The sequence below is a fragment of the Sphaeramia orbicularis genome, chromosome 19 (assembly GCF_902148855.1).
Source record: "Sphaeramia orbicularis chromosome 19, fSphaOr1.1, whole genome shotgun sequence".
NCBI classification, from domain to species: domain Eukaryota; kingdom Metazoa; phylum Chordata; class Actinopteri; order Kurtiformes; family Apogonidae; genus Sphaeramia; species Sphaeramia orbicularis.
Window position 1 is genome coordinate 17,663,693 of NC_043975.1, and position 26,330 is coordinate 17,690,022.

Here is a 26,330-nt window from a genome sequence, read left to right on the forward strand (position 1 = left end):
GACTTTTCCTGAGTTTTGTTGTGAGTGAACCTTTTCTTCCTGGGTTACTCGTATCTTATTACCCAGTTGCCTTTGTGGGGATACTGTTGCTTGTTATCAAAGTTTTGCTAACCTGTGACCTCCCTTTGCTCACCTCAACTCTTCCTTATTTGTTTTTTTCATTATGGACTCCGAGCTAGTGCGAGTGTAAGTCAAATGATGCCTGCCAATACCTGCTTGAGCTCTGACATCATTCTTGCAGTGATCTTAGCAGCATAACACAGAAGCGCCGCAGCCAGATTTCGATTCTCTGTTTCATTTATCTAGCCGACTGCTGTCTGATGGAGGTCTTACTCTTTATAAAAGCTCTTGTGGCCCAGTTAAGCCTTCGTTTTAAGACTCTTCTATCCTTTGAAAATTCCTCTTTCTTATTTTGACAGGAGTCTGCCACAAAAAAAACACCTCTGGTGATCAGACACAGGGTTTTTTTTTAGGTTAGAGTGTCATATTGTTTGTTAAAGTAACACTTTTTTGAATGTGTATTTTAGATGTGTGACCAGTTTTTGCACTGGACACTGTTAAGATAAGGTCTGATCTTCACATTAGTTACAATCATAAACATGTTATTGCACAAATGCATCATTTATATCATGGTTTGGGGCTTTGCTGCCTTTGGATCAAAGCAGCTCATCATCACAGAGGGGAATAGAAATAACAGATTTCTTACATGTTATATATCTGTTCACAAGCTGACGTTCAGTACACTTTGGACTTTGTGATGGGAGCTGGTGATTTGTCAGCGTTTACTAATTCAGTATGGGGTGTTGTAAAGGGGGGTAAACATGACAAATTCATGGGGCCCAGCAATACAGGTTAGAAGTTGTGAAAATTTCGTGTAAGGTCCGCTGTATAATAGAGGCATAGAACCTGGGAGTCGGACGTTGAAAGTATGTAAGTTTCATTTTCACTTCATGCAACCATTAGTTATGTTATTTACAGGGTGGGGAAGCAAAATTTACAATGAACATTTAGTTGTTTTTTCTCAGCAGGCACCACGTCAATTGTTTTGAAACCAAACATATATTGATGTCATAATCATACCTAACACTATTATCCATACCTTTTCAGAAACTTTTGCCCATATGAGTAATCAGGAAAGCAAACGTCAAAGAGTGTGTGATTTGCTGAATGCACTCGTCACACCAATGGAGATTTCAAAAATAGTTGGAGTGTCCATAAAGACTGTTTATAATGGAAAGAAGAGAATGACTATGAGCAAAACTATTACGAGAAAGTCTGGAAGATACTATTAAAGAAGAATGGGAGAAGTTGTCACCCGAATATTTGAGGAACACTTGCGCAAGTTTCAGGAAGCGTGTGAAGGCAGTTATTGAGAAAGAAGGAGGACACATAGAATAAAAACATTTTCTATTATGTAAATTTTCTTGTGGCAAATAAATTCTCATGACTTTCAATAAACTAATTGGTCATACACTGTCTTTCAATCCCTGCCTCAAAATATTGTAAATTTTGCTTCCCCACCCTGTATTATGGACCACTCCCCCCATGTATGTAACTGCTGCCCCTACCCCAGGTGCATACCACCACCACCCCCGGTCCGAGAAATCGACAAGATGTTGTATTTTATGAAGGGCCGACAATGTTTAACTTTTTTGAGGCCCATAATTGCTAGTGCCACTCCGAATTCAATACATGTACAATGCATTTGTTGCTGTACATTGCAGGTGAGCAGAAGAAGAGCACTGGCAAGAGTAAAGTGTTTTGCAAGAATAACAACTTTTGTCATCTGTTTATAAATCAGTGTATCTCCAGTCTGTAAATGACCGGCTTCCAACACAGAACTGACTCCAAAATAAACTTCCAATAACACAATAACCATTAGGGCTGTGCAATTAATCAAAATTCAATTACAATTTCGATTATTACACGCAACGATTACAAAAATTATGTAATCGAGAAAAAACAATTATTAATTTTGAGTTGTTTTAATTCACGCGCACGCAAGCTACAATGAGCTGCTCTGCCCCGCCCCCCCTAGGCTACCACTGCCAGCTAGCCGGCAGGTCCACCCCAAGAGGAAAGTTGTACCTAGCGGTCTGGAAAAATGGCAGGAGAATCACAGCAGAAGTGCTTGGTAACAAAAAAGGCAAGTCAAATTCAATTGAATGGAATCATTTTGGGTTTGATGAAGACGACGAAGAGCAAAAACACATCACGTGCAAAAAGTGTTTCGTAGTTGTGTCCGCACCGACCGCTAACACAACAAACCTTTTTAACCATCTAAAGTTTAACCACCGCGACCTTTATCGTAATCTTATGAAAAACTAAAACCCACAAAAACAACTCCGTCTACAACTTCATCCACAATGCAATCTTCAGTCTCCGAATCTCTTTACGCTGCAACTCCCGCATTAACCTAACCCGTATAACCCTAACGTGCGTATTCTATAGATGGCTGATGTATACAGAAGGCCTGAACTGAAACCTCACAGCACGCCACTGAATTTATTATGTTTCATACTACATTGGACATACTTGAATTTATAATTTGCACTTTACGTGAGTTTTTTTTTTTTTATTATTGCTATAGTCTATGGCAAGTCTATAGCAGTTTAATTACAGTGCACTATTTATTTACAAAAGGAAACATACTTGAATTTACAGTACACTTATTTGCATTCAAAGATTGTTTTGTTTCGTACAAAAGTGAGCATACTTTGTTTTAGTGGTTAAAAGCTTTATTTATGTTTAAAGAGTATATTTTACTTTGTTTTGCAAGAAAAAAATAAACAACTTTAAGGTTAACAAATAATCGTTTTTAATAATTGTGATTTCAATTATTGCTAAAATAATCGTGATTTTTTTTTTTCTCTATAATCGAGCAGCCCTACTAACCATGTTACATTCTGATCATTTTGAGTTTTTTTTTTTTTTAATGCCTCATCCTGACCTGAAGAGTTGCTGCCATTTACTCTTAATGATCTTAGTTTTTCTTAAATTTTTTATGTGATCAATGTTCTATCGTAAGTAATATTGGTTTGAGAGATTTAAATCATTCATGTCTAATTTTATCTACATTTTACACATCATCCTAGCTTTTGTGGAATCAGGGTTGTACCTTTATTCACTATGTAATAAATGTGTTCCATAAAATAAAATGCTTTTTCGCCACATATTTCCAGTATACGGTCACAGAAAAAATTATTAGACTGTCTCTTGTATTGCCCCCTTTGTGTGTGTGTGTGTGTGTGTGTGTTGGGGCGGGGGGGGGGGGGGTCTTTATTTTTTTATCATTGCAGAAAAAATTATTAGACCACCCTTGTTTTCTTCAATTTCTTGTTCATTTTAATGGCTGGTACAACTAAAGGTACATTTGTTTGGACAAATATAATGATAACAACAAAAATAGCTCATTACAGTTTAATTTCAGAGCTGATATCTATCCATTTTCCATGGTTTTGTAGATAATAACCAAAATCACTTAGTTCTTAGATCAATATCTATAACATTGTACTGCCAAAAACAGTGCTTTTAGACATTCCATGTTTTCTTTTCTGTCTGTTTTAGTCACATACACACAGGAGTTAGTACTTGATTGCATAACCATTGTTTTTGATGAATTTTGATGGTCTAATATTTTTTTCCATGACTGTAACTGAAAGTGTCGATAATCTAACTAATGGTTTGAAAAAACAGTGATATATGAATTAATCATACAAAAAAAGGTTAGGGTTAGATATGTACTCTATAAAAGATTCACAGTTGTTAGTTTCCATTTCCAAGCCACGAACAAGATTCAAGATTCAAAGTGTTTATTACCTTGTGTACAGAAAAGAAACAGTTTTCCTTGAATAATGAAATTCTTACTTTGCCTCCAACACTGAATGCCAGAAGAATTTCAGATAAGTATAAAAGTATAAAAAAAGTTGGAATAGAATAATTCAACAGGGAGTTACATGGCTAAGTACAGATAAAGTAAAAGCCCGTATACTGATTTTTTTTTATTTTCTTGTCTGCTCCTCAGGTCTTTAATGGTCAGTAACAACACTGTACAACACCAGCTACAATTTGCTGCACAGAATCCTACACAAACTCCACGTGCTAATGCTAATGCTAAGTGCTTTGTGTGTATTGGATGGGTAAAATGCTGAGACTGCATTTCTCTGGTGGATAATAAATTGAGTTAACTTTAACCTTAACCTTAACGTCACTACATGCACCAATACAAATGTTACTGAAGGGCACGTTGTTGGAATTTTAACTCTTGACATACAGGTCAGAAAATAATAAAATTAAGTTTTGCAGAAATTATACAGGTCCTGGTGATAAATGGCCAACAGTACATAATAATTCAGATGCTAAAAGCTAAAAAGCAGGTGCCAGTGTATATCAATTTGTATAGTTTAAAACACAGGTGTCAAATATAAGGTCCGGGGGCCAAATCCGGCCCGCCAAAGGGTCCAGTCCGGTCCATAGGATGAATTACACTGAAGATATTAACAATCAATGGTGTAAAAATCGTTGTAATTCAGTTTCCACATACAGACACATGTGATCTAAAGTGGATCAGACCAGTAAAATACTATCATAATAACCTATAAATAATGAAAACTCCAGATTTTATCCTGGTTTTAGTGTAAAAAAGTAAAATTACATGAACATGTTTATATTAACAAACTATCCTTTTACAAAAAAAAAAAAGAATAACCTGAAATGTCTTAAGACACAGGTGTCAAACATGCGGCCCGGGGGCCAAATCCGGCCCGCCAAAGGGTCCAGTTCGGCCCTTGGGATGAATTTGAGAAATGCAAAAAATACACTAAGATACTGACAATCCTTTTAGTTCAGGTTCCACATTCAGACCAATTCAATATCAAGTGGGCAGGACCAGTAAAATATGATCATAATAACATAAAAATAATGACAACTCCAAATTTTTCTCTTTGTAAATGTAAATATTTTCATGTATTTACACTAAAACAAAGTTTAATTTCACAAAAAATGTGAATAACCTGAACAAATATGAACAACCTGAAATGTCTTACGTGAAGTACATACAATTTTAACAAGGTTCTGCCTGTTATTAAATGTTTTGTGTGTTTGTAGATCCACTGTGATCTGTAAGTTACAATGTACATGTGTAAATGATAAACTGAGGCATAATATTGTTAAAATTACACTTATTTTTTCAGTTTGTTCATGTTAATAACATTGTTTGAAAGGATACTTTGCAAATGTAAACCTTCTCATAATGTAAATTTACTTTTTTTGTTTTAAAACATAGAGAAAAGTTTGGAGTTGACATTATTTATAAATTATAATGTTATTATTTTACTGGTTCGGCCCACTACAGATTAAATTTCGCTGAATGTGGCCCCTGAACTAAAATGAGTTTGACACCCCTGTCTTAAGAGAAGTACATGCAATTGTACCAATATTGCCTCTTATAAAATGTTTTGTGTATTTGTAAGGTGTAACGCACATGTGTAAATGATAAACTGAGGCAGAATATTGTTGAAATTGCGCTTGTTTTTCTGAAGACATTTCAGGTTGTTCATGTTATTTAGATTTTTACAGAAACGTTGTAAATGTAAACATTATCATAATATAATTTAACTTTTTTTCACTGTTATTATTTTACTGGTCCGGCCCACTTGAGATCATATTGGGCTGAATGTGGCCCCTGAACTAAAATGAGTTTGACACCCCTTGTATAAAACATCTCTCAGCACAATACATGAAAAAGATGGCCTTGGGTCCTTAAAGTGGCAGGAAGGATCTTATAATAGCAGCAATTTAGCTTTTTTTTTTTTTTTTTTTAAGTTGGAGACAGTACCACATAGAGCAGACTGTCATTTCAGCCTGATCTTCACTGACCTCAAAGAGCAGCCGCATATTTATCACCCCCCCCCCCCCAAGAGTGAATTTCCGTCTGCCAAAAAGTACACGTCATTAAAATGTATCAGGATCAGCTTCATTTGTCGACTCGGGCAGCTCTACTTCGGAGCTGGAGCCGCGCCAAACAACGGATAACTGAGATACTATCAGTGAACCTGAAATTAACCTCCTTTAGCTCTGCCTTTGGCTAACTGTGCACTTCTACTACGGGACAAGACTGAGGTGAAAAGCACCTGGGTTTTCCGCTCCGGGGGGCAAGATTTTCTCTTTGCCTTGACAATGCCTCCATGTCAGCGCAGCTTCTTCATCTCAGTGATGTGACAGCTTGGAAGCAGGCAGGTGGCAGATGCAGCTGGAAATGAGCCCTTATTCTGTGATTAGACTATATTTAACCGCTATAATAATCAAACAGGAAGTATAATGGATGTGCTACTGAGGGCAAAAGCACTAGTTAGGTCATTAAAGGGGTTCTTTATGACTGTAATTTTACCATGCGTTGGAAGGAAGGTGAGAATAAATTGTCTTTATAATACAATGATAGAATGCAGTGGCTAGTAGATGAACAGTGACGATACACTCTTGTCATGTAAGGTCATCCCAAGTGACAGCCATCATTTCAGTCATAACTAATGATGTTTATACTAGAGCTAAGCATAATGCATAACAACTCAAATAAAATTGCTTCTCTCTTATCTACTCAGAAAATTTGCACAAGCTTCAATAACCTTAACAAGAAAAACAATCTTTCTGGTAACAATCAAATGTCTATTAACTTTTGTACTTATATACTATGTTGTATTCTTTGGTTTTTGTCTATGTTGTCACAATGCCACACATTTATTAAAAAAAAAAAACAAAAAAAACCCAAGTGGTGCTAGGCACATATCGCACATTTTGTAGCTTATTTTGGCATCGATCCAGCTGATGTCATCATATTTATGCATGTGCTGATGTCAACATATCAGTTCTCTCTATATATGTGCGAAGTTTGAAGTAAATTGATACCAAACTGATGTTTTTGACAGACATTTGAAATTTCACCCATTATAATTAAATGGGAGAAAAAAAAGATTTTAAAAATTTGTAGAAAAATGTGAACTTTGACCTAATTTTTCCAAAATGTAATCACATCTATTCTCCGTCACTGGCAATCTATAAACCCAATTTGGTATGAATTCAACCAATAGTGTTGCTGCTACAAACATGAAATTTTGGCCATTATAAGTAAATGGGAAAAATCTTTTTAAAAATCATACAAAATTTCAACTATGACCTACTTTGCCCAAAATGCAATGAGATCTGTTCTGGGTTACTGAAAATCTATAAACCCAATTTGGTGTGAATTCAACCAGTAGTTTTGCTGCTATAGACATGTGAAATTTCACCATCATAAGTAAATGGGGGGAAAAAAAAATCATTAAAAATGTAACATTGACCTACTTTTCCCAAAATGTAAAGACATCTGTTCTGGGTCAGTGGCAGTCTATAAACCTAATGTGGTATGAATTCAACCAATAGTGTTGCTGCTATAGACATTTCGCCCATTATAAGTAAATGGGAAAAAAAAAAAAAATCATAAAAAATGTGAACTTTGACCTACTTTTCCCAAAATGTAAAAGACATCTATTGTTGGTCAGTGGCAATCTATAAACCTAATTTGGTATGAATTCAAGCAATAGTTTTGCTCCTATAGACATGCGAAATTTCGCCCAGTATAAGTAAATGGGAATTTTTTTTTTTTAAATCATAAAAAATGTGAACTTTGACCTACTTTTCCCAAAATGTAATGACATATATTCTTGGTCAGTGGCAATCTATAAACCTAATTTGGTATGATTTCAAGAAATAGTTTTGCTGCTATAGACATGTGAAATTTCACCCTTTATAAGTAAATGGGAAAAAAAAAAATCATAAAAAACGTGAACTTTAACCTAACTTTTCCCAAAATGTAATGACATCTAGTCTGGGCCACTGGTAATCTATAAACCTAATTTGGTATGAACTCAACCAGTAGTTTTGCTGCTATAGAAATTTGAGATTTTGCCCATTATAAGTAAATGGGGAAAAAAAAATCATAAAAAATGTGAACTTTGACCTACTTTTCCCAAAATTTAAACACATCTATTCTGGATCACTGGAAATCTATGAACCCAATTCGGTGTGAATGGGTTCTTTATGACTGTAATTTTACCATGCGTTGGAAGGAAGGTGAGAATAAACTGTCTTTATAATACAATGATAGAATGCAGTGGCTAGTAGATGAACAGTGAAGATACACTCTTGTCATGTAAGGTCATCCCAAGTGACAGCCATCATTTCAGTCATAACTAATGATGTTTATACTAGAGCTAAGCATAATGCATAACAGCTGAAATAAAATTGCCTCTCTCTAATCCATGGAAGTCCCAGAGGATGATGTTAAAAGCAAACTAACCAGTACTTATCACCTAATGAATCCAGAGCATGTACACCCACAGCCCTGGTTTTCCTCCAAACCGTTAATAATTCATCGCACGAATGCCCAGAGAAACAGCCTTCAATGGAATGTCTGATTTTTTGCCCTCCAAGCCTTATCTTCAGAAGTCTTACGGGAAATAAATGTTTGTCCATTAATATTAAGCACATGGTTCAAACCATATACAGGGTTAATCTGGAGCTTCATGTTGCCTATGGGGAAAATGTGCTGACTGGACACTGACACCATTTGGATGATTACATCATGGAGGCGTCTGCTGGTGGCTGATGGCAGGAAAGGACAGGATGTAATGTGGGTCAGTCAAGGTATATCGACATGTCCCGCTTCTCTTTGAAGAAAAAATCACACTCATCTGACAAAATGAGCTTGAAGAAGAGATGACGTTATACAAGATATATATTTCCTGTAATGCCTAATGGAAAGCTTTAAATATTAAGTATCTATACATAAGTACTTTGAATTTTCTTGGAAATTGCGTCATTGCTTTGTCAGATTTTTTTGCCTCATATGTAGAATTTGAGTAATTGCATATTCATTCTATAATAAAGGATCCATCAAAGATTGCACAGCTTTTGTGAGCATAAAATCAATGCAAACAAGATAATATGGTGTGAGTAATGTACCAAGCACCTGCAAAGAGTGGAATTCACTGCAAACTGTACTTGATACTGATTTGTATCCGTGTTTTAATTAGGAGAATATTAAAAAAATTAGGCACAAAACAGCAAAAAAAAAAACAAAAAGTTACTAGAGTGCTAGTGTTAAATAAACACAGGCGTAAATGATATTCCTGTTACTATTCCTACTATTGAATTAATGCCCCGTCAGTTAAAATCTTAATCTGATATTAAGGGTGTGTGTGTTATCTCTGAGTTTTAGGACTTGAATAGTAAAAGCACAGATGATCAGACTGCTTTATTACATATTCATATATCCTTATTATAGTAGCAGGGTGTAGCAGCTACACAAAATACAACATAAATGATCCCGAATGATTTACTGTAATTAAGTTTCAGCTGCTGGGCCTGGCCAAGCGAGTAATGGAGTGAGAAAGCAGCAATTCTAATCATTCCATATCTATTTTTAAAAAATAATTTAGCAGCAACCATAACAGCTTAAATTATAGGTCTAACAAGTACTTTAACATGCCATTCAGGAATAATAACCAAATATTTAATAAAAACATAAATTTTTCACTATTGACAAAGTAACAGAGTAAAGAAAAATATCCAGCAGTAATTCAAGGTTTGGAAAAAATGCCAAAAAGTGCTGTTCCTTAAGGAAAGTGCAAATATTTTGGATATCGCACTTTTTTAAACATATGAGAGTACATTATATCCAAAAATGAAACCGATATTATTTTTATTTTAGCTTCAAAAGACATTAATTCATGGTAACAGGGTAACAGATTGAGACTCCATAAAAGTAACAGAGTGAAGTGTTTGTTCAGTGTGATGCACCATAATAATAATCAAAGATTTTATTAAGATACTGATAAAATTATCAGTCATTGGCGACATATGTTTCATTACTATATTTAATACACATCTTTCTGCTCTTCCTTATCATGAATAACATTCAGAATCATTATAATATTTGATTATTATGAAATATAAGATTAGACAGGCATATATTTTGAACATATTTATTTACACTTTACCATTTACATTTTGAATTTATGCTGTATACATTCATTTACAAAATTTACTGTTCTCAATTTGCTCTGTATTCTCATGTATTTTCTTATATATCCAGATGTAATTCAGGTACAAATTAAATAAACACAGTTTTAGAAACTAGAGATATGTCTTTCATGCTGAGTAATCAAAAATATTGTTTTAGAGAAAAAATAAATTGACCCTGATGTTCACTTTCACTTGGCCAGTCCCTACTGTGCCGTGTATATATGAGCACAGCCTCTTTTTGAGTTCAGAGATGCTGTGATACCAAAGCAGAACATTAACACACACATAGAAGCATGAGTGATCATTCGATTATGCAAAGCTCTAATTATGTGCATCACTGCTCATGAAGAACATGCGATCTGAGGGATTCAAGAAACACCTGAAACACTACAAAGTTAGCAGCAAATCAAGAGCAAATTACATTCAGGTGCAAACCTTTATACTGTACGTGTGTTTGTGCCAGCGTATTCTTGGCACAAAATCTTTGTGAATAGGTGCATAAAATGGACCTGATAATTAGCAGGTGCAGTATATTCTTCTGATGATGATGATGTGTGTGTGGTGGTTTGCACATTACACATATTCACACAAATGGTTAAATCCAGAAAAATACTACTGATGGAATTTCAGGCCTGTAATTTACTCAGAAAATTTGCACAAGCTTAAATAACCGTAACAAAAAAAACAATCTTTCTGGCAACAACTAAATGTCTGTTAACTTTTGGATATATATTCTATGCTATATATTTTTGATTATTTTCGATGTTGTCACAATGCCACACATTTAATAACAAATTAAAAAAAAAAAAAAAAAAAAGTGGCGCCAGGCACAACAAACCCCACCCCTTGCACATATTGTAGCTTATTTTGGCATCAATCCAGCTGATGTCGTCATGTCTATTCGTGTGATGTCAGCATATCAACTGCCTCTATATATGTGCCAAGTTTGAAGTAAATTGAAACAAAATTGATGTTTTTATAGACATTTGAAATTTCGTCCATTATAAGTAAATGGGAGAAGAAAAAAGATTTTAAAGATTCATTAAAAATTTGAACTTTGAAATAATTTACCCAAAATGTAATGACATCTATTCTGGGTCACTGGAAATCTATAAGCCCAATTTGGTATGAATTCAACCAAAAGTTTTAGTGTTACAGGCATTTGAAAATTTGCCCATTATAAGTAAATGGGAGAAAAAAAAAAAAAAGTAAAATCCATACAAATTCCAACTTTGGCCTACTTTTCCTAAAATGTTAATCAGATCTGTTCTGGGTCACTGAAAATCTATAAACCTAATTTGGTATGAATTCAACCAGTAGCTTTCCTGCTTTACACATGTGAAATTTCACCCATTTAAAGTAAATGGGAGAAAAAAAGAATTTAAAACTTAATTTAAAATTTTTAACTTTGACCTACTTTTACCAAAATGTAACCATATCTATTCATGGTCACTGCCAATCTATAAACTCAATCTGGTATGAATTCAGCCAATGGTTTTGCTGCTATAGACATGTGAAATTTCACCCATTATAAGTAAATGGGGGGGAAACTTTGACCTACTTTTACCAAAATGTAATGCCATCCATTCTGAGTCACTGGCAATTTATAAACCCAATTTGGTATGAATTCAACCAGTAGTTTTGCTGCTAGAGTGTTAACAATGAAACAAACCGAAGCAAAAACAATACCCTTTGCCTTCCCTTTGGCGGGGGGGGGGGGGGGTAATAAAAATAAATGGGAAAAAAATGGAACAAAACAATGTAAAGAGATAAAGGTGTCCTACGGTAAAATTAGTCAAAAGACCATAAAGTCACACCTTTAACGTTCCAGCGGATAGTGAATACATATCTCAGTGTAGTTCAAGGCTTTTGTATCATGCTGTAAATATCCAGACCTGACCCCTTTAGTTTTCACTTTAAGCAGGAGATGTTCCAATGACAGTAGAGGTGTACTGGCGGAAAAAAGTCCTTGAGGTGAGTGTGCATTAGCCGCTAGTGATACTGTCCCTGAACGCCTCCATGTCAAAGGAAATAACTGAGGCTTGTGGGGTTCATTTACAACTAAAATGCCCTTATAGTGCTGCTGAAAACACTAAATGTAGATGGATGACAGTGATCCTGAAACAAAGGTAAACAAACCCAGGTCACCTCTGTTCATGTTAAATTTGTATTCTCATTGGTACCATCCTAAAGGTTACCAAGATTGTTATCACTGCTATTTATCAGTAACAAGGGCATCAATTTCATTCCTTCCAACATTTTTAATCAATATACCATTGACAAACAACCATGAATTTCTTTTCCTTGTTGTGTTTCATTCACATGTTGTCAATTTTCTTAATTAGATGAGTCTTTCACACTTTCATCACCTTATCATTACGCTGTTTCTGTCCCTTGTGCTGTTTGTTTTATGTGACGTCAGTGCTCTGCCATATGGCTGCCTGAAGGGCACTTTGTTCCTCACCTACATCATCTCCTGGAACAATATCGTCCGTTAGGTAGGGGTGTCAGATATCCCCTTTCCGGTACAAGGAAACAAATACATGCATGAGAGCGATTCACTTAACATTCATTTCTGTTACAGCGTCTAATGGACTGAGTCATGTACATGCAAAGTGACGGCGATGGCTTAGTTCTGTAACATCTACTAAGTATTGAATCTGACATAATAGATCAAATGACTATATAATGTACATCCATCCGTCCATTTTCTGAACTAATATGCCTTGGGAGGGTCGTTGTCAATGTCAAAACCTATTGAGAACTCCAGCTTTACAATATAATTCAGTGGTTTTCTTTCCTTTTACGGTTCAATGGGAGCCAGTATGTGTATTTGTGCTTGCATGAATATTATGGAGTCTGTTTTGTGCTGGAAGGACGTTTGACAAATCAAACTCTTTGTCTAAGCTACGGGTAAGTAGTGTGTTACATTGTTGGTGCTGCTGTAAAGGATCATGGGGTATTTATGTATGTGCCTGAAAATTGTAAGTGTTTTAAAGTGTTTTCATCGATAAACAAATTATAAGATCAAGCCAGTGGTTTTACCAGATCAAATCACTACCAGTGTGAGTCTGGTTCTGAATAGAGCGATAAAACAGCCGCAGTTTGACCCAAATGAATTTTAACAGAAACTGACCAAAGAACCAACAGGTGGAAATCAGATCAGAGGCAATAATTACCCCGCCCCCCTGAAGGGGAGTCAAGGGGTAGTATTTTTGAGTTGGTTTGTTTGTTTCTATTTTTGAGCGTTAACACTCTAGCAGCAAAAGTATTCGGTGAATTCATACCAAATTTGGTTTATAGATTGCCAGTAACCCAGAATATATCTCACTACATTTTGGAAAAAATAGGCCAAAGTTCAAATTTTTATTTATTTATTTTTGGTTTACTTATATATGGGCACAATTTCAAATATCTGTAGCAGCAAAACTGTTGGGTGAATTCATACCAAATTTGGTTTATACATCTCCAGTTCCCCAGAATACATCTCAATACATTTTGGGAAAAGTAGGTCAAAGTTACAATTTTTTAGGAATTTTTGTTATCTTTTTTTCCCCCATTTACTTATAAATGGCAAAATTTCACATGCCTGTAGCAGCAAAACTATTGGCTGAATTAATACCAAATTTGGTTTACAGATTACCAGTGACTCAGAATGGATCTCACTATATTTTAGAAAAAAATAGGCCAAAGTTCAAATTTTTTATGGATTTTTATTTTTTATTTATTTATTTTTCCGTTTACTTATATATGAGCGAAATTTCAAATGTCTGTAGCAGCAAAACCTTTAGGTGAATTCATACCAAACTTGGTTTATAGATTGCCAGTTCCCCAAAATAGATTTCATCACATTTTGGGAAAAGTAGGTCAAAGTTACAATTTTTTAGGAATTTTTGTAATCTTCCCCCCCCCCCCATTTTCTGATAAATGGCAAAAGTTCAGATTCCTGTAGCAGTAAATCTATTGGTTGAATTAATACCAAATTTGGTTTACAGATTACCAGTGACCCAGAATAGATATCACTACATTTTGGAAAAAAAATAGGCCAAAGTTCAATTTTTTCATGAATTTTTATTTATTTATTTATTTTTCCGGTTTACTTAGATATGGGCGAAATTTCAAATGTCTGTAGCAGCAAAATTGTTGGGTGAATTCATACCAAATTTGGTTTACAGATTGCCAGTGACCCAGAATAGATCTCATTGCATTTTGGGAAAAGTTGGTCAAAGTTTACATTTTTTCAGAATTTTTTGAATCTTTTTTTTTTCCCCATTTACTTCTAAATGGCAAAATTTCACATGCCTGTAGCAGCAAAGCTATTGGTTGAATTCATATCAAATTGACTTCATAGATTGCCAGTGACCCAGACTAGATCTCATTACATTTTGGGAAAATTAGATCAAAGTTAAAATATTTTATGAATTTTTAAAGTTTTCCCATTTACTTATAATGGGTGAAATATGTGCAAGGGGTGGAGTTTGTTGTGCCTGGCACCACTTGTTAAATTTTTTTGTATGTTTTTACACAAATTTCATGAGTGGTGATCCATATTAATACTAAAGTACAACTGTCATTCTGTCATGATCATCGGTGTGAAAACTCATGTTCATGCAAACAAGTAATGAGTTAAGCTATTCTCTTTTTTTTTTTTTTTTTTCATATTTGCTGATTTCAATTCTGTTGTTTTTAATCACAGCTGGATCATGTCATTCTGTAATATAGCACCATTATAGTAGACCACATAAAAAAACAATTTAGCAAAGCATCAACATATCAAATATAAATATAAAACATCTTACTGAATATAAAATTATCATAATTCTAAAAAATGTTGAAAGTTTTACATACTTTTTAATAGCTTTTAAGACATTTCATTATTTCATTTTAGTGATTTTTATTAGGTTTTTTTTTTTTTTTTTTTTTTTTTTTTTTTTTTTTTTTTTTTTTTTTAGTTTTACATTTTCTTTATAGATTCATTAATTGTATCCCCTTTTTTACCTTCAGACAAAGTGGTTTCAATAGTCTTTCTCATCTGTTGGCTTGGTCACTAACTGTGCAATTGTCTAAGTGCTCATTTTTCATACGCTTGTCTGACTTTTGTAGAGATATTGCCATGTTCCCAAATCGCAGACATTACTTTTGGCAAGTACAATGTTATCATAATCCGTAAATATGACAGCCAAACTATAAAAATAGGATCCAAGTTGTATTGTCCTTTAAACATTTACCCTGTCTGTATGAATGTAAATATAGATACGGATGTGGGTTATTTATTACAAAATGTTTCATACTATACAATTTGACCCTGAAATATGTACTGTCATTGGTATAAAAAGTCCAATAATAAATGGTCCCTTGTATTACAGCATATTTGTCGAGAATGCAATGTTATTTTTTGACACCAACTACAAGGAGATGTTGTCTGAGTTGGCTGTGGCTTCCTCTTCTAGGCGGATCGGTATAATCAGTGTAAGAGCCCGGCTTGTCTACGGGTAAGTTTGGAGGACAGATATCCCTCCAGAATGACAATGAGGCAGCGTCGGAGAGCCACAGCTGGATGTGACAGAGGGAGATGAATGAGGCCAGAGAGGGAGAGATCAAACCTCTTCAGCACACCTGTTCACACCTGTTCACCGCTTTCACTGATCCTCCTCCAGAAGCACAAAACGAAACAGGAGCAAAAAGAAGGACTGTACATTTGGATGATATTTCCATCTATAACGTATCAAAAACGAATGAGATCTTTATCCCCAGAAAAGTTGGCAGCAGTAGCTCACATTGTCACTGTAACTTGGTAGATGGTGCCTATAAATGATGAAGCAAAGGCAAAAAATAGAGTGGGCATGAACAATTTATCAAGCAAGTGTGTGTTATCTTTTCATGGTTGTCAATTAGAACTCTGCTGGAAACCTTTATTCGCTCACCACGTAATTACTTAGTGATAAGAGACCTCCACTTAAAAATTAACACGTGACGGGTATTACATGTGAGTTATACTTAGCTGAAGGGGGGGCGGGGGGGGGAGTTGATGAAATTGATAAGAATTAAAAACAAAAGTCAGCAAAGAGCATTGGATGATGTGGTGAATTAATAAAAATAGGAGCAGGGATGTGAAGTTTTGTATATACAGGGTGGGGAAGCAAAATTTACAATGAACATTTAGTTGTTTTTTGTCAGCAGGCACTACGTCAATTGTTTTGAAACCAAACATATATTGATGTCATAATCATACCTAACACTATTATCCATACCTTTTCAGAAACTTTTGCCCGTATGAGTAATCAGGAAAGCAAACGTCAAAGAGTGTGTGATCTGCTGAATGCACTCGTTACACCAAAGGAGATTTCAAAAATAGTTGGAGTGTCCAGAAAGACTGTTTATAATGGAAAGAAGAGAATGACTATGAGCAAAACTATTACGAGAAAGTCTGGAAGATACTATTAAAGAAGAATGGGAGAAGTTGTCACCCGAATATTTGAGGGACACTTGCGCAAGTTTCAGGAAGCGTGTGAAGGCAGTTATTGAGAAAGAAGGAGGACACATAGAATAAAAACATTTTCTATTATGTAAATTTTCTTGCGGCAAATAAATTCTCATGACTTTCAATAAACTAATTGGTCATACACTGTCTTTCAATCCCTGCCTCAAAATATTGTAAATTTTGCTTCCCCACCCTGTATTTTATGGTAGTTTTATTCTACCTTATTTAGCTTTGTATATTTTATCCTTTTATCTTCTGTGGTACAAAACCAAGAGCTGGGTAACTATATTTCCTTCTATCATGTACCATTGATTGAATGACAGTAAAGCTGAATCTGAGTCTGAATAAATGTCAACAGTGACAGATGAAAACACCAGTTATGTGTGGACTGATGACTGTTATCATGCTGTCACTGCAGCCTTTCAGTTACAGGAAAAAAAAAAAAAAATTATTAACCACCAAAAGTCATCAGAAACAATGGTTATGCAATCAAGTACTAACTCCTGTGTGTATGATGTGACTAAAACAGACAGAAAAGAAAATATGGAATACTTACAAGCATTGTTTTTGTCAGTACAATACCATAGATATTGATGTAAGAACTGGAGTGATTTGGGTTATTATCAAGAAAACATGGAAAATGGCTAGATATCAGCTCTTGAAATGAAACTCTTCTGAGCTATTTTTGTTGTTATCATTATATTTGTTCAGACAAATGTACCTTTTGTTGTACCAGGCATTAAAATAAACAAGAAATTGAAGAAAATAAGGGTGGTCTAATAATTTTTTTTCCACAACTGTATGTTAGCAATTGCTTGTTTTATATGTTTTTTTTTAGTTTATGGTTGAACGTTGGTAACATTAGTCAACAGGTGGACTTCTTGAGGCTCAGGTTCTAAAGCAGGGGTGTCAAACTCACTTTAGTTCAGGGGCCACATTCAGCCCAAATTGATCTTAAGTGGGCTGGACCAGTAAAACAATAGCATAATAACCTGTAAATAATGACATTTTACATTTCCGTTTATGCATTTGGCAGATGCTTTTTTCCAAAATGACTTTTTTCTGCAATAATAAAACACACACACACACACACACACACACACACAAAAAAGGCAATACAAGCAAATCATGCATAATCAGACAGTCAAAACAGTGCATTCTGGTACATTTAAGCAAATAAATAAATAAATAACAACAACAAACAGGTCAATCACTATGGAAACAACTGAGATGTATTTACAATTCCAGGCCAGGTAACATTCACATAGTGGGAAAGAAGCTCCCATATTTTGTTAAATTTGTTGACAGAGCCATTTAGGGTGGACCTTTTTTTTTCTAACTTTATATTAAGCGTGATGTCTCTGATCCACTGATCGTGTGGTGGAGGTGATGAGTCCCTCCATTTAAAAATAATAGTATGCCTAGCTATAGTAAACATCAAAAGGCCACAACTTTTTGTAGGTTATCATTATATTTGTCCAAACAAATGTACCTTTAGTTGTGCCAGGCATTAAAACGAACAAGAAATTGAAGAAAATAAGAGTGGTCTAATAATTTTTTTCTGCGACTGTAGATTTACCATTTCATTTCACTTGATATAGAGTAAAAATTCTGCACTGTGTATATTTGGATGGAAACCTGAAAAATGCAAGCTCAAAAGAGCTTCTGTAATTGGCAAAAAAGTAGCTGAAGTATTGTCTGACACCATAGCTATTGTTTGTTTTGGTGAGTTCAGCAGTAACTCACAGCTCATTGTTTCATTGTATTTTTCCATCATCCTCACTGCCTTATGGCAAAGTTTAACAATGTATGCAGCAATAGAAATCCACTTTACTTATACAGTTGTGGAAAACATTATTTTAGACTATCAAAAACAATGGTTATGCAAACAAGTACTAACTCCTGTGTGTATCGTGACTAAAACAGACACAAAATAACCTTTTTTTTTCTCACTTTACGCAAATGTATAAAACATGCTGTTCTCATAAGAGATTGATAGTAAATGAAAAATAGGGCTTTAGCTATGATGTTAAACTACAATTGTGATCAATAGTGGATAAAAAGTTTTTATGAATGCTAATAAGTTGTGACAAAGGGACAGATATTTGTCACTTTGTTCAGTAGTCAGAATAAAAGATTGACTGGAACTAAAACACTATAAATAATGATAAATAAACTTTTATTTAACATATATACAGTTGCGGGAAAAAATTATAAGACCATCAGAAGTCATCAAAAACAATAGTTATGCAATCAAGTACTAACTCCTGTGTGTATCATGTGACTAAAACAGACAGAAAAGAAAACATGGAACACGTAAAAGTATGTTTTTGGCAGTATAATGTCATAGCTATTGATGTAAGAAGTTAACTCTTTAAAACCTGACGTGTCATCGCTGACACACCCTGCACATATGCAGTTTGGATGGCTGTAACTATTTCACTGTTTGTGTAATTGGAAAAATTCCAACGGTTTCTGAAACCTGAGATGTTGAGCTTCATAGGTTTTATTGGGTCATTATGGTAATTTCACTCATGCCTGTACTAGAAGCTGGAGAAGAAGCCGTTTTAGCAGAATTATAACACGCAGTAAATCATAAATGATTGCTAGATTTTGAAAGATCTGGAAGAAAAGTGCTCTGGAAAAATGGACAAACGGACTCACTTACAGCATATTTTCTAACATTTTAATCAAAATAAGAAAAAAAGTTCAGGTGGATCATTTAAGGCTCAGGGTTTAAAAGGGTTAAGTGATTTTGGTTATTATCAAGAAAACCATGGAAAATGGCTGTCAGATATCAGCTTTAAAATTGAACTCTTATGAGTTGTTTTTTGTTATCATTATATTTGTCCAAACAAATGTACCTTTAGTTGTACCAGGCATTAAAATGAACAAGAAATTGAAGAAAACAAGGGGTGGTCTAATAATTTTTTCCACAACTGTATGTTAGCATTTGCTTGTTTTATGTTTTTTAGTTTATGGTAGAATGTTGGTAACATTAGTCAACAGGTGGACTTTTTGAGGCTCAGGTTCTAAAGCAGGGGTGTCAAACTCTCTTTAGTTCAGGGGCCACATTCAGCCCAAACTGATCTTAAGTGGGCTGGACCAGTAAAACAATAGCATAATAACCTGTAAATAATGACATTTTACATTTCACATTTACATTTACGCATTTGGCAGACACTTTTTTCCAAAGCGACTTACAGGGGAAAACCAATCAAATCAATCAATCAATCAATCAATCAAATTTTGTTTATGTAGTGCCAGATCACAACAAAAGTTAACTCATGACACTTTACATATAGTTGGTCAAAACCAGACTCTAAGCCAATTTACAGAAACCCAACAGAATCCTCCAGGAGCAAACTTTTGTGACTGGTGACAGTGGTGAGGAAAAACTTCCCTTTAACAGCAGAAACCTCGAGCAGACCCAGACTCCTGGAAGATGGCCGTCTGCCTTGACCAGTTGGGGTTCTCCAAATTTGACAACTCCAAATGTTTTTCTCTTTGTTTTAGTGCAATCCAAATTAAATAATAAAAATATGTACATTTGCAAACTATCCGAACAAAAATGATGTGAATAACCTGAAAAAAACTGAAATTTCTTGAGAAAAATAAGTGCAATTTCAACAGTATTACACCTCAACTTACCATTTATACATGCATATTACAGATTGGATCTACAAAGGCACAAAATATTTAATAACAGGGAGAATAATGTTAAAATTTCACTTAAAAAATTTCAGGTTTTTCACATTTTATTGTTAAAGGATAGTTTGTAAATGTTAATATTTTCAAGAAAAAATTTGGAGTTGACATTACTTAGTTATAGATGTAATGTAATATTATACTTTTCACATTAAACTAAGAAATTTGGAGTCATTATTTATAGGTTATTATGCTATTATTTTTAATTGAGATCACATTGGTCTGTATGTGGAACCTGAACTAAAACGACTTTGACATCCTTGATTGTTAATATGTTAACGTGTAATTTTTGCGCTTTGCAAATTCATCCCACGGGCCAGACTGGAACCTCTGGCGGGCCGGTTTTAGCCCCGGGCCGCATGTTTGACACCTGTGTTCTAAAGGGTTAAGTGGTGACACTAACTTCTGGACTCTATACGTAAGGACATGATGAATAGCTGATCAGTCATTAGTTACACATTTTCTAGGTCAAAATATATTCACAAAAGATATTTTCATCTTCCATTACGCACATTAAGTCTTTTTCAGGAAGTCAAAGCTACTGTAAACATTTTGCAAAATTTAGGACATTTCTTTTGTACATATTGCTGTTTCCATGGACATATTCCTATTCATAAATAACCTTCTTTCAAAGCGTGCTCATATATACCACCAGACATGCTTTTCCATCTTTGTGCTTGTTATTCTTCCTCTACGACACAACAGTCCATTAGAATAAAACCCATTTTCTTTAGTATTGTTCGTCAGGGGATTGAATGGGATTGAATGAATGCGCTGTGGTCTCTAATGAAAAGACGAAGGCTAATATAAAAAGACATGAGTGGCTGCACTTCATAGATGCAACTCTTGACCTACTTCTCAATCATAGAAGAACTTGTTGCTTGTTTTTCAGTTTGTAGGATCTATCAAAAACAAAGACAGCAGGAGGAAAGAAAACGGAATGTCCAAAAAACCCCACAAAATTAACCCTTTCATGCATGAATTATGAGAACCTTAGTCAATATTTTTTTTCTTGGGTGTATTTATTCCTATTTAGGCATGAAAAAGCAATGCAACTGATTTTTTTTTCTTATGAACTTATTTTTCATGGAGTTACAAAAATGTCCACTCAGCTGGACACCATGTTTTTAATTTTTGAGGCAAAGAAACATGTATTTAAAACTCATCAGAAAGTGATATACTGTGAGAAAACTATGAAATAAAAACATTTTTAATGCTGCTAATTTGATGTTTTCTCACATTTGAGCATACTAAAATACTAGTTATAACTCATTTCATGAAGATAATATCCTCCCGAGACCCAGGAAATTGACAATTTTAGCTTTTTTTACACTAAAAAATGGTCTTGATCGGAAACTGCATAATGCAACAGTTTTTTCAGATACATTTTTAAAATCACTTTTATTAATTGATTGATTTTTTAATGGAATGTCCTTTGCAATGGACAGCATTTAAGTTAAACTGTCAAATTTTTGTCCCCTATAGAGGACAAAATGCATTGCTGGGTCTCAGGAGGATATGCCAAAAACAAAACAAATTTTTTGTTTCAGAAAACAGTTAATTACAGACTAATAACAATTAGCAATTGATTTACTCTAAAACATGTTAGTGCAGATCAGGTTTATCAAGAGCAGCAAAGTTACAATAATCGTATGAGTGTCAGTGTATGAGATGATGCATGAGCGTCCACTGTGTCGGCTGATATGGAACTGAAACAACAAAACCCATGAACATAGAGAACAGCTGGAGAATAACTGTCCACTGGAGTGACCATCAATTGTGGACTCCCCAGGATCCAGGAAATCACACAGGTGCATTATTTTTCTTATACAAAGGCAGTTTTTTCTCAGTTTGGCAAAGTTAATTGTGAAATGGTTATTTAATTGTGAAAAATACAAAAGAGTTCTCTCCCCTGACAAATTTGCCTTCCGTCTCATGGCATTTAATCTTCCGCTCTTTTCTCGCTTATTTGTTTCCATACTGAAACCTTTCCTGAAGCCCGTTTTTCTATTCTGATTAATTTCATGACTATCAGGCAGCAGTTAAAACCGCATGTCTAATTACAGCATTGTGCCTGTGGAATCTTTTCAGTAATTGCCCCGTTGCTCCGCAGTTTAAGTAGTGTATCTAGGTCAGAGTAGCGATGAACCCTGGGGTACAGTAGGCTGGATGGTTCCAGGGCCTGTGAGCGTTTTTTTTTTTTTTTTTTCTGATCATACTGCGATTCCCCTGATCTTTACGCCTCTCTATCTCCACTTCTCCACACTGCGGTCGATAGGAGCGTCTCTAATACGCGCTCATGTTAAAAACCATGCAGGGCAATCAGCTACAAAGCCCCACGCCGAGCTGGAGATGTGTAAAACAAAACATGATCATTCTTCTCCTCTAGGGATGTGCTACAGGCTCCGACCAATATATGTTTACTCGTATTTTAGCAGCTTTAAAATAGTTCAATATGTTGGATCTGTGTTTGCACTGATGGTGTGACAGTATCATCAAACCAACATAAGAAAAATAGCATGAAAATAACAACATGAACTTACTGGAAAAATCTGAAATATTTTTCTGCAAAACAATATTTTGTTTTTTTTTCTTCCTCTCTGAGCCTTAGGGTTGTTGGGTCAGTTAACCCTTTATAGTACACTCATATAAGTACTCTGAAATACAAAATTTCAACCTTAGTGTGTTAGTGGAGGACCTAACAAGACTAATACTTCTGTGAATTTTTTTTTTTTTTTTTTTATTGTTATGTAGAAAATCAAGGTCAATGAAGTTACCATATTTGGTTCCTTACCCATAAGGGGCAAGAAAAGAGGTCCAAGATGGAAATATAAAAAATACAAGAAAAACACATGTAAGGTGAAAGGAACCTGTATTTTAGGGGGTGGGGATTTCCCTGTGACATCCCACCCCCTAAAATACATGGGGGACTTCTCTGTGATGTACCTCTCTCTCTCTCTCTCTCTCTCTCTCTCTCTCTCTCTCTCTCTCTCTCTCTCTCTCTCTCTCTCTCTCTCTCTCTCTCTCTCTCTCTCTATCTCTCTCTCTCTCTCTCTCTCTCGGTCAAAAATGTGTAAGTATAGTACGCCAAATGCAAAAACTAGTGTGACATGCAACACCAGACAAAACAGTCAGAAAAAAATCAAAAACTCAATTCATGAAATATTTTTCAAAGTCTGGAAATTTATCTTCAGCTATAAAATATAGGAATCATTAATGTAACAAAAAAAAAGACAAATCTTGTTCTTTCCTGCACTACTAGATGTCCAGAAGTCTGACATCGGATTTAATAGTGTCAGTAAAAGACGATACATAAACCCTCCAGGTTAAAGTGGACGAACCCTGTTTACAGGTTCTACAGACTCCAAAAAGACCCTATTACCAGACTTAAACACACTTCCTGGTCTGTAAACAGTCACTCTAGCAGTTACAATGATGATGTTGTACTCCCGACCCCTGCACAAACTACAGGTAAGGACATGAGAATGTGCCAGTGTTACATAATGAACCTTTAATGAGTTATAGGTATGGCACATATTAAATGCTCCATCACACAGCTTCGTACCAGTGTTATGAGTTTATACTCGTCTCCCACTCTCCCCTCATGGGACCAGGTGTGAAGAGTGGTAAATTGAAAGGTCCCAGGCAATCATCCAGGAGCTGCACTCGGCTCAGTCAGCTGGGGAATTCACTGTGGGCCAGGATGAAGCACCGCCAGCCTAACTAATATAACTCAGCCTGCCAGGCCTCTACCGTGGCCGTAAGCCCCCCCGCCCCAACCCCCCACCCCCCCCTGCTGCTCCAGTTCATAACAAAATGTGATTGACTGCGTGAGTCAAGCAGCTGCCGCATGCGTCTGTCCTGCATGTGTCCATCATTTCAGCTCACTGTGATCAGGAACGAAATGAACAATAGAGGCTGAAGTTGTTAGGCAAGGGATTTTGGTGAATCATCTTTGTCTGTGTCTGCTTTTTTTTGCAGCCGATGCAGAAGAAATTTAGGTTAGGGAGAAAGTTGCTGATACACGGCCACAGATCATTTTCACATTCATGTCCTAAAACAGGAGTGTCAAATTCATTTTGGTTTAGGAGCCATATTTAGCCCAATTGGATCTCAAGCTGGCCAGACCAGTAAAATAACAACTTAATAACCTATAAATAATGACAAATCCAAGTTTTTCTTTTTTTTCCCCAATTAAATATGAAATATTTACATTTTACAAAAAAGATGTGAATAACCTGAAAAAACAGAAATTTCATTAGGAAAATTAGTGCAATTTTAACAATATTATGCCTCGACTTCTTATTTATACATGTACATTAGACACAGTGTTACATAAAAATTTGGTAACAGGCAGAATATTGTTAAAATTTTGGATGATATTACATCAATATTACAATATTTCATCTCTTATTAATAACACAACTGCAGACCCCAGTGGATCCATAAATTCACAAAACATTTAGTAACAGGCAGAATTTTGTTAAAATTCATGTTCATCTTTGTTTTTATTTATGTATTTATTTGCATTTTATTGTGAAAGAATAGTTTGGGGGTTTTTTTTCAATGTAAACATTTTCATTGTGTAATGTTGTTTTTCACTTAAATTTTTTCCACATAATTTTTCACAAAGAAAATTTATAGTTGTCATTATTTATGGGTTATTGTGTTGTTATTTTTACTGGAGATCACATTGGTCTGTATGTGGAACCTGAACCAAAATGATTTGGACAACCTTGACTGTTCAGGTTCATTTTTGCACTTTCATCCTGCAGGGCCAGAATGGAACCTTTGGCGGGCCAGATTTGGCCCCCAAGCCACATGTTAGACACCTGTGTCCTAAAACATTAACACTTCGAGTCTGATTTTTTTTCTCTAAATTCACAAAATGTGTACAAAATAAATACCATTGTAGGAGCTACGCAGTTAAAACATTAGACATAGTTTGATGACAGTGTGAGACTGACTGAGTAATATTTATATTACATATATTTAACCCATAAAGACCCAGTGCTTCTTCAGTGGCAGTTCCCAAATAATTTTTTCTGTCTATTTATTCATTCTTGATTGATTTGTCATCATTTATTATATTATCCTCTATATTTTGTGTTTTTTCCAGTATAAATCATGTATTTTCCTATATTTAATTCACTGATCATGTAGATGATCATAAAAGCTCAGATTAAAGTTGTGTTTTATTATATTAGAAACAGAGAAAACTGAAGTAAAAGTGACTTTTTAAACAAAATATATCGTTACTTGAACATAAAACAAGCATCTCCATCTACTGTCATTGATCCCACTACATTGGTTTTACTGTTGAATCAATGTTGTAGAAGATGACTGTGTTTCCATGTTCACCACGGAGCCTCTGAACATCCAAATGGGTCATATCTGATGACCATGAAAAGACGAGAAACTGTATTTTACACCAATTATTTACATGTATTGATAGGATTAGTGGATCAACAGGTGTTAAACAGTTTAGATCAGTAGATGCTTTTGGTCACCAGTGGCTATATGGGTTTTTATGGATTAATGAGGTGAAAAACACCTTTCACTTTCTTGGTTTTTGTACCGCTCACTTCATTCTAGTAAAAATCTATAAGTAATACTAGCTAACTTAATGTTAAATAATAATGCTAAGATCATCTGTTGGCTACATCCATGATAGATCAGTTTTCTTATCCTCTATAGCAGCACTGACCTCTATGACTATTGTTAACAGCAACTACCATCAGTTATGAAAGGGGAGTTAGCAAACGAACGCTTAACAGACCCCAACTCAAACTTCATCTAAGCCAGTGGTTCTTAATCTTTTTGTATCAAGCCCCCTTTTAGAAGAAGAAAAATTTCCAGGCCCCTCTTCACCACAACAACATTGTAACAGTGGTGCAATTATACCTTTTTATTGTAAGAAACATCAATATCATAACAATAGTTTTTTTGCTTTTCCTTGAAAAATTTGTAGTGCAAATTAAAAATAACTTAGATTTTTGCTTGAACAATACAAATAAACTCAACCAGACTGCTCCGTGAAACAATACCCCACCCCCCCCAAAAAAATTGGAAATGCGCAATT